Here is a 17431-nt window from a genome sequence, read left to right on the forward strand (position 1 = left end):
TCAGAGTGTTTCAGAGATTGCCATAGACATTAATATTCTAAACAGTCAAACCACCAAGAAGGTATGACATGGAGAGTGAGCACAACATGCAGATTCACACGATGAAGCACTGAAAGCTGCCTGTGAGTCTGGAGACAGTGGCCCTGGCAGGAAGGCAGGAACTAGAAGCAAAGGCAGCGAAATGAAGTTTCCTCCTATTCAGAAAACCATATTGCCGAATGTGCTGATGGGTTTTCAGAGCTGTGAACAGGTTCAGGAACTGCCAGTTTGTAGAAAACTTGACATTGGAGCTGAAGATGCCCTTGCCCAGTGCTCACCTTTTCTACCCAAGGGTTCCACATCCTCACACATCATGCTCATTGTCACGTTTGTGTATCAGTGACCAACTGGAAGTGATGTCAGTGGCCATGATCAGCCACTGGGATATCTACACAGTGGAGTGAGGTGGAGGAGCTGGTAACCCTCCACCCATCTACCAAATCTGCTCGCCAACCTGATTCTGAGCATCCCAGAGATGTGAAGGATGTTGTCTCTCCTTTTTAGCTGGACAAACAAAACAGCAACAACAAAGACTATATAATAGAGGCCATCACGGCCTGCCAAACCTTAAGTATTTATGTGCTAGCTTTCCACATAAGGGTTTGCTGACCCTTAATGTAGAGTCACAGGTAAAAATACCAGTCAATCTTTCTAAGACCCGGGAAAGAAATGGCTCAGTTGGAAAAGTCCTTGCCACATAAGCAGCAGGACCAAATTAGATTCCCAAAGCCAAGCATGGCAACATGTCTTTTTCTTCTGGTCCATGAGTACTAAGCACCATGCCTGGTTTTTGACATCAGCTGTGGCTGCAGAAGGTGACAGTGACCATGTCGATGTTTGAGCAGATGAGAGCAAACATAGGCAAGTTGTTCACTCCTGAGAACTTGGCTCCCCCTGGGGCGGTCTGTGGAGGCACAGGCCAAGGAGAATGCCTATGATCTGGAGGCTAACCTGGCCGTCCTGAAACCGTTCCAATTCCATTCAGCCTTCCACCAGACCACAGTCACTGCCCAGACCAACCTGCCCCATACCGACTTCACTCTGTGCAAATGTATGATTGGCCAGGCTCATCAAGAAAAGCTGCCCAACTTACGGATATTGTACCTCAGGGACCTGCTGGAGACTAGCGCTCTGGAAAGCCCTGGATGAGAACATGGACTCATGAGCACATGTTTTTAAAAACCAGAAAGAGGCCTAAAAGATGTACCAATCTCAGACAGTATTATAATATGCGTACACGCACATATAAGCTGACTCGTTAAAACATCCTTAAAGATACCCATGTAAGTAGCAGGACGATACATTTGCTGTGTATTCACCAGGAAGTGGGATGAGCTCTTTCTGTCTGAAATGCTTCGCTCCATAAAACAAGACCCGAGGCAAACATATAAATGCTGATAGACTGGATGGTGGGACTCATGTGTTGGTTATGTGGCTTCTACAGATTTATATGTATCTGAAATATTTTGTGAGAGTTAAAACACTTTTCTGAAAAAGTCCCTTGTGTGATGGTGCCCAGGAGATGAATTGGCTCTCTCCCTCTTTGCCTTGTGCTTGGTGTCTGGCTGGCCTGGCCTGACCCCAGCTGTAGGCTGTGCAGTTTTCCAGAGCCAAACAGAAAGGTTGGTGTCCCGGCCTAGAGCTCTACTTTTTTTTTTTTTTTTTTTTTTTTTTGCAGTTGCCTGAGTGTGGGAGGAGCCAGCAGCTTGCCAGCTGAGGCCCTGGCTGCAGGGGTACTAGCTGAGGACATAGACTGGCAGCTAGTCAGTCTAGTGTCTGCCGCAGTGTCCAGCACGAGGCAAGGGCCTGGTGTGTCAATCCATGAAGTAAAATGGTGGGTCTTGTGGTCTCTAAGAAGCCACCCAACTCTTTTTCCCTGGAGTCTGGGGCACTACAGCTTGTGTCTCGTGACCTGGGTTCTATCTTTAAACCACAACCATAGGGACTGAACAGAAGCTGGCCTAAAAATGGCTACTTTTCACCTCCATTCTGAACTGCCCTTTGCTGCCTTCCTGTATGAGTGATGCCCTTGGAGGAACCTCAGAGAGGAAGATTTGGCTAAAAGATGAACATTTGAGGGGTTGTGAGACATCGAGGAAGGGCAGCTTCCACTGTCTGAAGGCTGCCACGGCTTTAGGCATGATAGATGTCACGTACCGGTGTGTTCCAGCTTGGTCTCACTCTCTGCCCTCTATTTGGCTGCTCTCTCTACTTGCTTTGGGGAGCTTTATTTTCTGTGTATGTTCTCACTCCCCCAACTTCTTTTCACCCCTGTCAGCCATAAGTGAACAGCTTCTTCCATAAGATCATGCTACCATAATACTCTGTCTAAGGGCAGGCCTAAAGCCACAGGTCCAACAAACCTTGACCGAAAGCCTCTAGAAATGTAAGCCAGAGCGAGTCTTTCTTCGAGTTGTCTTTCTTGGGTATTTATTACAGCGGTGAAATATTTAATTAACACACTCCAGATGTGGGACTCTGGTAGGAGGTGTGGCCTTGCTGGAATGAGTGTGGCTTTGCTGGAGGAAGTGTCACTAGTGGGTGGGCTTTGAAGTCTCAGAAGCTCAACCTCACCAATGTGTCAGTCACTTCCTGCTGTCTGCAGATCCAGATGCAGAACTCTCAGCAACCTCTCCAGCACCATGTCTGCCTGGACACCTCCATGCTTCCACTATGACGATAGTGGACTAAATCTCTGAAAGGCAAGCCAGCCCCAGTTAAATGTTTCCTTTACAAGAGTTTGTACTGGCTGGTATTGTGTGTCAACGTGGCACAAGCTGGAGTTATTAAAGAGAAAGGAGCCTCCCTTGAGGAAATGCCTCCATGAGATCCAGCTGTAAGGCATTTTCTCAATTAGTGATCAAGAGTGGGAGGGCCCATTGTGGGTGTTAACATCCATCCCTGGGCTGGAAGTCTTGGGTTCTATAAGAGAGCAGGCTGAGCAAGTCAGGGGAAGCAAGCCAGTAAGGAACATCACTCCATGGCCTCTGCATCAGCTGTTGCTTCCTGACCTGCTTGAATTCCAGTCCTGACTTCCTTTGGTGATGAACAGCAATATGGAACTATACGCTGAATAAATCCTTTCCTCCCCAACTTGCTTCTTGGTCATGATGTTTTGCAGGAATAGAAACCCTGACTAAGACGAATTGGTACCAGCATAGTGAGGCATTCCTGTGACAAACTGACCATGTTTTGGGGAGGACTATGGAAGGACTTTGGAACTTTGAGCTAGAAGAGCCATTGGGATATTAAGAGCTCTGTGGGGTGTTCCATAGGAGCCTGGGAGATAATGTTAAGAACAGCATGAATAGTGGAGGCCTGGCTTGTGAAATTTCAGAGGGAAGATTAAAGACTCTTTTCAGGGCCATTGCTGTTTTTATTGTGAAGGTTCTATGGTTTCAGTTAGTTGGAACTGAAGAATCTGCTGTGATTAACAAGATACCAGAACTACTAAAGCAAAACCTTTGCATTAGTGGGATGATTGATGTAGTTAGCAGGAGCTAAGAAATTAGCAGTGATTAAGAAGAGACCAGTATCACTAGGGTGAAATCTTGGAAGTTTCCTGAGAGCACAGAGAGGCTATGTGCCAGAGGCAGCCAGACTGGGTAATGTATAAGAGTCACCCAGGTGGTACTGGTTTTGAAACATGAAGGGTAGCAGCTGATGCTTGGCACTGTGAGAGGCCAGGAGAGGCCATTGGTGAAGGGGCAGCCTCAGTGGCAGTTTTGAAGGTCCAGGACTGAAGGGGTCATGCAGAGAAGTAATGTTTCTCTGTAGAATTACTTGTGGTATTTGCTTATTTGTGTATGTGTGCTCTTAGGCATGTGCACACACCACACACACACACACACACACACCAACCATAGCAGACAACTTTAGGAGCCTGTTCTCTCCTTCCACCATGTGAGTTCTAGAGATTAACCTCAAGTCACCAGGTTTAACATCAAGCATCTTTACTCACTAAACCATCTCACTGGTCCTGAATTACTAATTCCTTAAAGGAGTTAAGCTTCTATTCAGGTTTATCTTCAGATTGTATAAATCATTCGTTCACCTTTTTAAAAAGAGTTAAGTCTGACTGTGGCTCAGCCGGGATGTGCTATATTAGGGCAGGGCCTTTATTTTTTATTTCTATTTATTTTTATTTTTTATTTTATGTTCTTTGGTGTTTTGCCTGCATGTACACCTGGATGAGGGTGTCAGATATTGGAATTACAAACACTTTTGAGCTGCCATGTGGGTGCTGGGAAATGAACCTGGGTCCTCTAGAAGACCATTCAGTACTTTTTACCACTGAGACATCCCTCCAGCCTCCCCAAATTCTGTGTATTAGTATTTTGGCTGCATGTATGTCTATGTACTATTGCATGCACAATGCCTGCTGGACTGGGGTTGCAGTTAGTAGTGAGCAGCCATGTGGGTGCTGGGAATCGAACCTGGGTCCTCTGGAAGAGCAGCCAGTGAGTGCTCTTAACAGATGAACCATCTCCTCAGCCTCAGGGCCTTCGATTTTCATATTAGTGTCACCAGAATTTGGTTAGTGCTACCTGCCACTTACAGAAGCCAGGACAAGAAACAACTATTAAAATCATGCTTTATTCTGAGAGCTAACAGTCTGAGGAGACAGTGGATTAGTACCCAGAGATCTGTCTTACAGCCCACTGCCAGACAGCACATTAGACAGGGTGAAGTGGCTAAGGACAGGTGCGATCAATCATCCCAGAGCTCAAGTGTGCCCTTTTTGGGTATCTGTGACTCTCTTGTTACCATCCCTCTTCCCTCTTCCTGTGGATTCTGGGCTCCAGCAGCTCTTGGAATACTGAGTCTAGTTGGTTTCTGCTGGTGTCAATCTTGAACTCATCCAGGGACCTCAGGACTCAGAGAATAACTCAAAACAACAAACCATTGCTAGTGTGTACATGCTGAGCTAGTAATAACACGTCCCTTTCCATACCATAGCATGCAACTGTGTCTTTGTGATACAGACTGTGAAAGTGTCCCTGTCTGTCATTGGCCACCGACTGGGGCAGGTGCAGAGGAATCTGCAGGGCACCACCGGATGCTAGAGACTCCATCACCAGTTCTCCTGTATCCTCATAAGAAGTTAGTGTTCCATTTTGCAGAAAGAGAAGTGAAAGCCAACTCCGAATGTCAAGTCTCCGGGATCCCTCCAACCATCTTCATGCTACAGTGGTGATTCATACCCACTTACAGTTGCTGTTGGTTCCAGGCAGGGCCCTGGTACCCTCCCTCTACTCACTCCATCATTTCCTCTATGTGTAGCCCCCTTTCTCCTGCCTAGTTCAGCTTACAGAGAGGCCCATCAGCATGTGGAGCACACAGATGCTGAACCACAGAATCATGGCATTGGTAGCTGTTACTATGGCTGGAGGCAGCTTTCTGACTGAGGCCCTAAGACACAGGTCAAGGCATACTCAGGACCTCAGGATCGCAGCCTCCTAACACGAAGGACCCGAGACAAAGAACATCCCTGTGGAACAGTTGGTTCCCATCCCCCTGGCTGCCTCTCTCCGTGCATTTCCACAACCCACTACGATTGGAGTTGGTGCCAGCTGATCGCCTGCTGCTAGCATAACACCATGCTCAGCCTTAGAGAATGCACTCTGTCACAGTAGTAGGAATGACGTTTTGTCATGTGGCCTCACGTTCGAAGGTGGCAGGTAAGGCGGTGAAGTGGTCAGGCTCTGTCATTTGGGGGAGGTTGTTTTCCCTTCTCTCATCCAGAGGGCTGCCTGATGCCCTGGTGTGCAGAGACTGGTCCTTCACAGGTACTCAGAGGGGTGGCAGCACAAGGCAGGAGCTGTTGCAGGGTAAAAATCTCTGGCTTGGCAACTTAGGTTCAGATCTCAGGGTGGCCACTTAGGTGGCTATGGAAGGTAGACTTCCTGGCATTTCCAAGCCTTGGTTTTTCCAGCTATAAAAAGAAGATAATCTTGTCTGCTAGTGGTGACGTGCATCTTTAATCTTAGCACTCCGGAGGCAGAGGCTAAGAGGATCTCTGAGTTTGAGACCAGCCTGGTGTACACAGTGAGTTCCAGAGCAGCCAGGGCTACACAGAGAAACCCAGTCTTGACAAACCAAACCACACACACACACACACACACACACACACACACACACACACACACACGAGTACAAGAAGATAATTGGCATAGGGAGATGGCTCAGTGGGTAATATATCTGTTATGCAAGTGTGAGGGTCTGAGTTCAGATCCCCAGTACCCATCTAATATCAAAATCTGGGTGCAATGTCTCCTGTATCCCCACAGGAAAGGTATTGGTGCTTGCTGGCCAGCTAGTAGGGCTGATGGTGGAGTTTCAAGTTCAGTGAGAGAACTTGTTTGAAAAAGTAAGGTAGAGGGCCAATGAGATGACTTGAGATAAATATGTCTGCTACTATTCCTGACCATCTGAGTTTGCACCCCAGAACCCACACAGTGGAAGGAAAGAACAATTCCTGAAAGCTGCCCCTGACATGTGCCTACATACATATACACAGGCACTCAGCAAAACTAAATGAATGTGACAAAACATCATTTTTAAATGGTGAGGAGGAAGCTGTCTTTCTTTTGTAAATACACACGCACGCGCACACGCACGCGCGCGCGCACACGCACACACACACACACGTAGACTCAGATTCTTCAAAATCTTACTTTAATAAATGTACTTAAATACTTTAACTTCCCTTCTAGCCCACCACCCACCAGAGGCAGTGGAAAGGAAAGGTTAACAGGGCAAAGGAGGAAGTGGATCTGCTTAGAAATAGTTCTTTGTAGCAAACCCAATCTGTGTTGTCAGGCTATCAGCAGTTCAGTTCACACAAATCAGCAATGGCAGTTCGATCTAGAAGAAATCCTGAGGCTCTGCCAATTGCCTGGAACATCACCAGGAGTTCTTTGGAGTATTTCTCTCTATGAAGTCATGACAAACGATGACCAGCAGAGTGGCAAGGCAAACCAACACTACACAGTGTTGTCCACTCTCTGTTGGGTTATCCTTATACCCTTTCCAAACATCATGGTGTTCTCACAAGTGTCCGCTTTAGCACAACATCACATGCCCCTTTTCCCAGGCAGCTTCCAGAAAAACAGCACATGTCTATTCTCATCAAAACATCCTCCCATGTGTCTGCTTCAGCAAAAACATCTTCTCATGAGACAATTTTCAGAAAAACATCACATGACACAAATGAGTCTCCAAAGAAACCAGAAATTTCCATTTCACACATGCACACACAGACAGACAGACTTGCAGGTCTACACACGTACATATATGCCATGCACGCATGTACACACACATACACACACACACATACACACACATACACACACATACACACACACACACACACACACACACACACACACACACACACACCTTCTGCATACTGGAGACCAGATATCATTTCTAAGCTCTCTACATGTTCTTCCCACAGGCCTTCAAACCCAGCTCCTCCAAAACCAGCACTCCTTCAAACATCCGCCAGTCTCTCTTGGTTGCTGTGGGACCTTCACCAGCAGATGCACAGTTCCTTATGGAAGGAGAGAAAGGATTCAGCAAGTGCACATGAGTAAGTGGGAGACTGTGACTTCTCATTCCATTAAGTTTTGAGGGAAGTCGGCCCTTGTAAGCAGGGTTGAATGCTCCGTGTCTGTTCCCATAGTGCTGGAGTGGTTTTGATAAAGTTTCATGAGAGACGCTAAGACCCGAGAGTAGGTTGCTTTACTGTGAAATGCTGGGTGATAGGCTTAAATGGTACAGGGGCAGGGGTTGGTATATAAATCACACTATGCTTCCTTTAATGACTATCTTTATTTAGAGACAAAAATCACTAGGTCCCCTAGGCTAGTCTTACAACCACAGAGGTCCACCTGTAGCTGCCTCCCTGGCTGGGATTAAAGGTGTATGCTACCACAGCCTACCCACAGTAACTACCTCTTCTTTGTACCTGAATATCAGTGTCTTAGCTAAGCTGTGGAATGCAAATAACTCTCAGCAGAAGGTCAGAGAGAAGGAAAATAGGCAGGAGACAGCAGCAGGAGGAGGGCAGGAGGAAGAAGGGGGAGAAGGGAGAATAGGAGGGCAGCAGCGAGCAATTTTAGTTACTACTGTGTGGTGTGACCAAAACATGCAGGAGCACAGCTCAGGGCAGAGGTGGCTCAGCTCTGCAGGTGTAACTCACAGTCCTTGGTACCACTGCCTGAGCCTTGGGTGTGTGGAGGAGGGGGCCACTTGCCTTCTGGCAGCTGGGAAACAGAGAGATAGCACACAAGTGGGAACCAGGCACAATTCTCCAAGGTTCACCTGCTGGGATCTCTGACCTCCAACTACTCCCTCCTCTTCAACTTTCCACTGGAGTAGTAGTCCCCAGTAGTGCAGCCATGTGGGGACTAAGCACTCAGTTGGCGAGTCTGTGGAGGACAAGGTCACATAAACCAGAACAAAACAACCACACAGACGGAATGCCAGTTCTCTCTTGTGGCTGAGGAAACTGAGGCTCAGAGACCAGCTAACCAGGAAGTATTGGCTTTGGAGTACAAACCCAACTGTCCTGGCCCCTGCCAGGGACTCCATTACTATATCACAACAGTTGTGACAACTAAGTGCAGGTTTAGATTTATTTCCCTTCCAACTCACAGTTCCTAAGTGCTTCTTGTGTGCCAGAGCAAGTCACGATTCAATGAAGCTATTAATGCCCTCTTTAGACAGCCACGAGATTGGGGGAGGGTTCCATAAAAGCCTTTCTTTGTGAGTCCTGTCCTGGGCCACTAAAATCCCCCAAACAAAGTTTCACAGGTTCCTGAACCACTAGCATCACTAATCTGGATGTGATACTCACTGGCAGTCTCCCATGGGTCTCTCTGTGCAGCCCTGGCTGGCCTTGAACTCACAGAGATCTGCTTGCCTCTGTCTCCTGAGTGCAGGGGTTAAAGGCTTGTGCCTTTGGCTACTTTTCTTTTTCTTTACGTTACTTTGTGGAACTTTGTTACATCCACCTCAAGAAGCTATAAAGTAACAAGGGCTCCTTGCCTGAGGATAATTACTATATACTAAATGGATTCCTTAGTGTTTTCTGGTTCTCAACTGATATAAGATCCCAATGCCATGGGGGAACCTTGTGTTATAACAGCACAGAAGATGGCCCTTCCTACCAAACACTGTAGTGAGTATAGCTTTCTCCAGGCCTTTGATGGCCCTCACCTCTGTCTTCCCAACAAGACTACACAGTGGGCTGGGCATAGTTATTATCATTTAACACTTCAATCAACCCAGCCTTCATTAAGAGGCACATGCCAGACTGCACCATCACATTGACCACAGGCTTACCACAGATACTCCAGAGCTGTTTCTGCAGAAAACAAGCAGACTCTAACTGAATCTAGAGTCTGATGAAAACTTTCATTTGTCAGCTACTCACGGTCCTAGAGATCCTGCCCCTGAAGCCAGGACCTTCATAGGAAGGGAGCTAGAAGAGGGCTTGGTCTCTGGCTGAGCATTTGGATGCACCCAGCCCAGGTGCCTGTGTCCTGGCATCTGCCTTCCTCCTTTAGAGAATCAATGTGCTACTTAAAGACTGATTACAAGGTAGATTCTGACTCCAGGGTGGGAGCCAGGTCCTGGCTCCTATCTAATAGAGGCTCACAGGGTAGAAGAGGGTCAGAGATAATAGGAAGGGTCTGAGCCTGTGCTGTGGTATCCTCTAAGAGCAGCCACACAGTCTCTCTTGGTCTCTCTGTACCCTAGTCAGTTGTCTTTAGTAACCTTTCTCAACACTGCTCCCCATAACAGTGTAAAGAAAACATCAGGACCCCTGTGCTCTTGTCTCTTAAGGGTTGGGTACCTAATAAGAACCCCAGGCTCCAGTTGAACAAGTTCTCTCTTGCTCTCTCTCTCTCTCTCTCTCTCTCTCTCTCTCTCTCTCTCTCCCTCACTCTTGCTCCACCCCACCCCACACCCCAATTCTCTGGTTTTTGCTGCTTGCCATATGCCCTCACTAGCATGCCCCTGCCAACTTGACAGAACCTAGATTATTTGGGAAGAAGGAACCTCAATTATAGAGTTGCCTAGATCAGATTGGCCTGTGGCCCAGCCCAATATGGGTGGCACAGCCTTGGGTAGGAGGGTCTGAGATATATAAGTACACTAGCTGAGCATACACTAGAGAGGGAGCCAGTAAGCAGAGTTCTCTATGGTTCCTGCCTCTAGATTTCTGCCCTGAATTCCCTCTGTGATAGGACAGGTTGTAAGGTGCAATAAACCCTTTCTTCCCCAAGTTGCTTTTTGCTCATGGCGTTTATCACAGCAACAGAAAGCAAACTAGAACAGTCAGAAATATATATACATACATATATACATACATATAATATAGTCAGAAATATATACACTCACATATATATGCATATGTATATATGTATATATATGTATATGTTAATATATATATATAGTCAGAAATATATTTAGCCTCAAAATATAATGTGGAGAACAATGCAGGAAAAAAATCCACCAGCCTATAGTGCACACATACACATACACAGAGAGAGACAGACAGACACACAGACACACATAGAGACAGTGAAATAGAGATACAGAGAGACAGAGATACAGAGACAGAGACACAGAAAGAGAGAGGATGGGGGTGGGGCAGGAAACAGGGTATGACAAGATGACTCAGCAGGAAAAGTCACTTTCTTTGTAGCCTGAACTTGATACTAAGGATCTGCATGGTGGAATGGTAGAACTGAGTCCTATAGATTTCCTCTGGACCTCCGCTCCCTCTGGACCTCCGCTCGATAGTGTCATGGCATGCACATGTCACTCTCCCCACCACAAAATAATGTAAGAAAATGAAATTTTAAAAATGAGTAGAAATGGATAAATATCAAAAGGGCAGGATTTAATTTTTCTTCAAGCCACCTATTAACATAAATTTAAAATGGGATAAAGAACTACATGTGAAAAATGATACTACAAAGATAATAGACTAATGCAAGCCAGCTGAAGGAGGAATATCAGTGTTAGGGTCAGCCTGGGCTATATAGCAGAGAGCCTGTCTCAAGGAACTAAACACAACCAGACAAAAAAGATTTAGATAGAGTTTTATATTTATAAAACCACTGCCAAATTCCAGTTTAGCAAGAAAATCAGACATTATAGAGGAAAGATTTGAAAATGTGATCGGAAATATTTTGTACATGAAAAGTATCACATACGGTAGGCCCATAGTAAACTGGGAGAATTCAACAGTATCAGACTCAGGGTTCATAGCATCAGGAATCAATAAGAAAAAGACACTAGAACAGGGTACCCAGCATGGATGTGTGGTAGGACATAACTATAAACGACCAGTAAGTAAGTGTGTGAACCATTTGTAAACGCACTAGTAATTTTTAAAAATGCAACTAGACTCATAAAATATGTATTTTTATCTGCCAAGCTGGCAGAGACCAACAATATACTCTAGGAAGGGCATCCAGAGAGGGAAGGATTTGAATTAGAGAGGTTCATTTCTTCTTGTACTTTATAACTGTTCTGTGGGGTCAAAGCCCTGGAACCTTCTATCTGCTGGCATCGGAGGTCTCATTTCTAAAGATGGGTTCCGGGCTGGAGAGATGGCTCAGCGGTTAAGAGCACTGACTGCTCTTCCAGAGGTCCTGAGTTCAATTTCCAGCAACCACATGGTGGCTCACAACCACCTGTAATGGGATCTAACACCATCTTCTGGTGTGTCTGAAGACAGCTATAGTGTACTCGTATACATAAAATAAATAATTCTAAATAAATAAATAAATAAATAAATAAAGATGGGTTCCTGTTGAGGTAATCAGGCATGTGGCCAGTGAGGAGCAGTATGCCTCCGTTGCAAGGGTCCCAGACGTAGAAACCTGGGATTGCTCAGAAGTGGAGCCTCACATCCAGCCATGACTCCTCCATCTCTCCCAAGGTTGCTTCTCAAAACTAGCTGCAATTTCTGTGAAAGAGCTCTAACCCAGTTTTCTCTACCTTGAGCCCCTTAGCGCGCCCCTAGTGTGTAGGGAGGGAGGTCAGTTTCTCAGGTGAGTAGAATGTGTCTCCTAAGACTGGAAGAGGGTGGTTGCTAGGATGTCACCTGTCCTCTTTGTATCTAGAAGGAATAGCAAACACTTCCTGCTTCCAAGGGGACTTGCCTTGGTTTCTATTATTTTATTTTATTTTTTGATAACGTCTCGTGAAGCTACCCAGTCTGGTCTCGAGCTTGCTATCCTCCTTCAGCCTCCCCAGTGTGGGGGATCGCAGGTGTATACCTCCACACCTGGCTGCTTGATACCTGCCCTGGACCCTAGAAAATCCCTGGCAGTCACCTGGCCATAGGCCAGCACCTCCAGCTCCCTGTGCAGTTTCTGAGCTTCTGCTCCCTATGGTCTACCCCTAAGATCTTTGTCTCCTTCCCATTTTTCCATTGGTCTACTATTTGGCGTGGGTCCCGCTTGCCGTGAAGCCTTGCCACTCGTCCAGTGACCGCAGGCATGGGATCGGCATCCCTGTGCTTTACACCAAGGGAGGCTTCTGAGCCTGCTTTCCTGATCCTCGCTGGGGAAGTCACCATGCTCCTTTTGCCTCCACCGTCTCCCATTACCCCAGTTGCTCCTCCATCAGCTTCGCTTCCCGCTCAGAGGTGCCTTGGTGCTGCTACCTCCAGACTCCTTCCTGTGCACACTGCCACAGACACACAGATCTAAGCTCAGCGCTTCCCTGCGTGAACTCTTTGGCTGACCTTTAGAGCCAGCTGGGTCAGCTCTGCTATCCTTAGCACAACATTAGAGGCCTTTGGTGAACCAGCCTCTGCCTGTGCGTCTTTGTAGTTTCTCAGTGAGCCATACTTTCTTAGCAGCCTCCTGGCCTTGGGCCATGCTGACCACGGAATGGAGTGCCCTTTCATTCCTTTTCTTCCTGGATAGTTCAAAGCATTTCTTAGGGGGAGGAACCTTTATACTCCACCTTCATTGCTTCCTTGAATGTAGAGGGACATCTCTTAATGAAACACTCCTAGAGTCTCATCTTACTATATAACACTTCCTCTGTCTTTAGCCACTCTTGTCAGAAAGCTCTCTGTGACTTCCCAAGTTGGGGTTGGTCTTCCACAGTTAAAATGTGCATATTTCATCTTTTCTAAAAATTATGTTATGTTTATGTACTGGCTGGTTTTGTGTGTCAACTTGACACATGCTGGAGTTATCATAGAGAAGGGAGTTTCAGTTGGGGAAGTGCCTCCATGAGACCCAGCTGTGGGGCATTTTCTCAATTAGTGATCAAGGTGGGAAGGCTCATTATGGGTGGTGCCATCCCTGGGCTGGAAGTCTTGGGCTCTGTAAGAAAGCAGGCTGAGCAAGCCAGGGGAAGCAAGCCAGTAAGAAACATCCCTACATGGCCTCTGCATCAGCTCATGCTTCCTGACTTGCTTGAGTTCCAGTCCTGACTTCCTTTAGTGATGAACAGCCATGTGGAAGTATGTAGGCAGCTGCTCAGACGAAGCTCTGCGGCAGCGATAGATGATTCCACTGTGCATGCGCCCCTCCCGAGTGGGCTCATGCAAATTAGGTGTCTCCCGAGCAGGTGTATGCTAACCAATCATGCACCAAACCCGAGCAGGTGCATGCTACCAAGCCCCTCCCAAGCAGGTGTATGCTAATGAGGGGGTAGCCGGGAACCAATCCAGGAGGACTTGAGAGCTTGGGCTCGAGTATAAAAGCAGTGCTAGCAGAACAGCCGCCGCCACCTCCACCATTCTCCACAGAAGTGGGAAGAGCCGCAGCACCTAGAAGCAAGAAGCACGATTCCACGGAGGCGGGTGGCACCTGGGAGGCAGGAAGAGCCGTAACACCTAAAAGAGCCATAACACTTAGAAACCTAAATGAGCTATTAACACAAAAGAAATTTCCTGAGTAAACCGTGGAGAGAAGTCTCCGGTGTTGGCCAGCAAAGGCCTACCACAGAAGTAAGCTCAATAAACCCTTTCCTCTCCAACTTGCTTCTTGGTCATGATGTTTGTGCAGGAATAGAAACCCTGACTAAGACAGTTTATTTACTTATTTATTTTCTCACTGCACATGTATGTGTCCACATGTGGACAGCAAGGTGTGGAGGTACAGGGAAACACGCAGAAATGTTCTTTCCTTCCATCACGTGGAGACTAAACTCAGTTCATCAGACTTCTTAGCAAACACCTCTACCCCCTGAGCCATGTCCCTGGTCCTAGTTCATCCTTCTATAAGGCTGGAACATTGAAAGGCGAGGAGCATCTGGGGTCTTTCTCCAACTTGGTCAGACTGTAAAAAGGAAGAAAAGAAAGAGAGGATGCATGAATGAAAGAAATGTCTATTTTTCTTTTACAGTCTTGTTTCCTAATCTCTTTCCAAACCCAGGGAACCTAAGGCAAAGAGTGCATAAATTTTACTGACAAGCTTTCTAAGTCCACGTTGTAACTAACCTTGAAGAAGTAAACCACTTGTTGAGTTTTTGTATCTTTTTTTTTTTAATCCACAATTGTCTGAAGGAATGATTAACACATGTGCCACCCTCCTCTGTGACCTCACCCCCACTCCCGCCTCCACTCCCACCAGGCACTGATTGCCTTTGTCCCAGTCTGCTTCCTTGGGTCTTGTAAAATAAGAGTAAAGGTGGAGAGCCAACAGGTGGCAGGGAGGCACAGTCCACTCTCCCGGAACCAGCAGATAAATGAAGGTGTCTGGGGCACCCAGGGCTCCAAATACTTAATACTTATCAGCATCTAAAGCAGCTGACACAAAGATGCACTTAGCTGCGCTGCTCCAGGGAGAAAATGAGGGTAATTGAAATTAACTTGGCTCCTGCTGTTTTCTCCCTCCTCTGCTAATCACCAGGAAATCTGCTGCTGGCTGAACAGGAGGGCCTAAGGGCCAATGCCCTAGGGAGTCCAGGGCTCAATTAAGTTCTGGAAAATTGGATTTCTGGCCCTGAGGCCAGGGGGCTGGGGTTGGCATTGAGGCATGAGCTGCCAAAAGGTATTAGGCCAAGAGCTGGCCAGATGGGTCCAGCAGCTAATTCAATCTGGCTTCCCAGAAACAAGGCTTGGAAGGTTGGAGCCTTAAGCCTAAAAGAGCCATGATTCTGGCTCCTAGGGCATGGCCCTGTGGTATACTGGCTCCCTTTGTGGCTCAGCTCAGGGAGCTCTGGGCCTGGCACCTGGCTTCTGTTGGCAGCACTTTGACAATCTAGACAACCGGTGGCGACTAGCATTAGTGCTAGGAAAATCCGTCTCCGTGTGGGTGTCAGCTAGCTACACGAGTGGGTGTGGGTGACCCTGCAGCACAGGCGTGCACGTTTCTGCAGCCTGTCATATCCATTAAGGAAAAAAAAAAAAAAAAAAAAACTCAGGAAATGGGGTGGGGGAGGCTGACAAACCGACCATGGGCACGGTGCGACTGAGTGCAGGACAGATCCTCAGAATGGCGACAGAGGACAGGCAGAGATATAAACACCAGAGGAGAATGGAGGAACATTAGGCAAAGTGGGGCAGAAAGAAAGACAGGCAGCTTAGAAAGAGAAGAGGAGGAAGAGAGAGCCTAAAGTGAAGGAGACAGGCAGGAAGGCAGAGAAACCCAGACATAGAGGAACCAAGAGAAGGTGGGAAAATTCAGCCACAGCTGTCTGTTGTTGGGGTAGCTGTAGGGAAGGCCGTGGCAGGAAGACAGCAGAGCCATTACTTTTAAATGGGATGTTTAGGATCTATCTGTGACTGGAGCCTCCCATCTCTGCCCCTGGGGTCCTGAATCTAAGGCTTCATGCATACTAGGTAAATGCTCCTCCTGACTCTGAAGCATTTTCAAAGACTCTTCCTGCCTCAACCAAGAATAATAAACTTTTTGTTTTTGTTTTTTTTTTGAGACAGGGTTTCTCTGTGTAGCCCTGGCTGTCCTGGAACTCACTCTGTAGACCAGGCTGGCCTCGAACTCAGAAATCTGCCTGCCTCCCCCTCCCAAGTGCTGGGATTAAGGGCGTGTGCCACCACTGCCCGGCAAAATAATAAACTTTTAAGCACTTACATTTCCTTATTCTTGATCCTTCCTCCTTGCTTTGTCTCCCTCCCTCTCTTACTTGCTTGATTTCCTGGGTATTGAATCTCAGATTTGGACGTTGGTGACACAAGTCTTCCCAATTTGACAAACTCCCTGAGCCGGCCCTGTTCTGGGCCTTGTTAGGGTTGTGACTGATGGACAGGGGCTGTCAGGTAGAGCTGTGATGGACAGGTGCTGTCAGGCTTGCAGATTATTCCCATAGTGATGATTGACATGTCAAGCCAAAGTTAGCCCTGACTGGTCTTCCATCACTTCCAGCAAGCCCTTCCTCCCAGAGGAAGTGGGGAAATTGTTAGGTCTCAAACCCAAGACAAATGGCTGAGGTGCCTATTTAACGTGTCAAAGTGGACTTGGATGCCAGGTTCTCCCAGCATCTCTCAGTCCTTACCTATTACAGGGTATGGCTGCATGCCCTGCCCTCTACCTTAAACTTCTCCAGGGCCTGGGCTGCCCTTCCTTATATAATCTAGCCATTTGTTTACCTGGTGTTTTTTCACCCTCTACCCTCCTGGCCTCTTGGCCTCCCGGCCTCCTGGTCTCCTGGCTCTCTCCTCTCCCTTCTCCTGTCTCCTCACATGACTCAGGGTCATATTCACTCTGGACTCTCCCAGATGTCCCTGCCTCTGGCTGTGTATGCACTCCATTTTATCTGCAATAAATCTTCTCCACCATACCTAGGAACACTCATGTCCTTCCTTTTTTTACACCTTTGTTGTGTAAACCTTGCTCCCCAATTTGTGGCTACAGCAAATTACTGAGGGAAATAGAGGTAGACAGGGCTTTGGTTACTAGGCTGGGGGTTGCAGGGAGGGAGGGGAGGGGTGGGGAGAGAAGAAAGAAAACAGAGAGAATAGGAGGTCTCCATTAGACAGGATGGACCCGGAGCACGTGACTGGAGAAGTTCTCCCCAAGGACAGTCTGATGGAGCAGAGATAACCCAGAAATAGCCAGTCTTTCAACAGAAAAATAGTTTAGGGGGAATCACCTAGTTGATGTGTTTGAGCGGCAGACACATCTGCAGGTATCACCAGGCCCAGACAGTTCCACCTGTTAGAGGTTTAATTGAGAGGGAGTAGGAGATAGCAGCACAGAAAGAGAGGGGAGAGAGAGAGAGCAGAGAGAGAGCAAGATGGAGGAAAGTACCCATATATATATATATATATATATATATATATATATATATATATATATATATATAGGTTGTGACGTAGCAGTCCAGGTAAAGGTGGGAGCTGAACCCAATGGATTCTGGGAATATGATGGCTGTTGCCCTGGCA

At 47.1% G+C, this 17431-nt stretch overlaps 1 pseudogene; it reads left to right on the plus strand.

Moving 5' to 3' along the window:
- The first annotated feature begins 866 nt into the window (after positions 1–866).
- Positions 867–1204, plus strand: LOC116073618 (annotated as a pseudogene).
- Positions 1205–17431: the final 16227 nt, after the last annotated feature.

This window comes from Mastomys coucha, unplaced genomic scaffold (assembly GCF_008632895.1).
Source record: "Mastomys coucha isolate ucsf_1 unplaced genomic scaffold, UCSF_Mcou_1 pScaffold23, whole genome shotgun sequence".
Taxonomy (NCBI): Eukaryota; Metazoa; Chordata; class Mammalia; order Rodentia; family Muridae; genus Mastomys; species Mastomys coucha.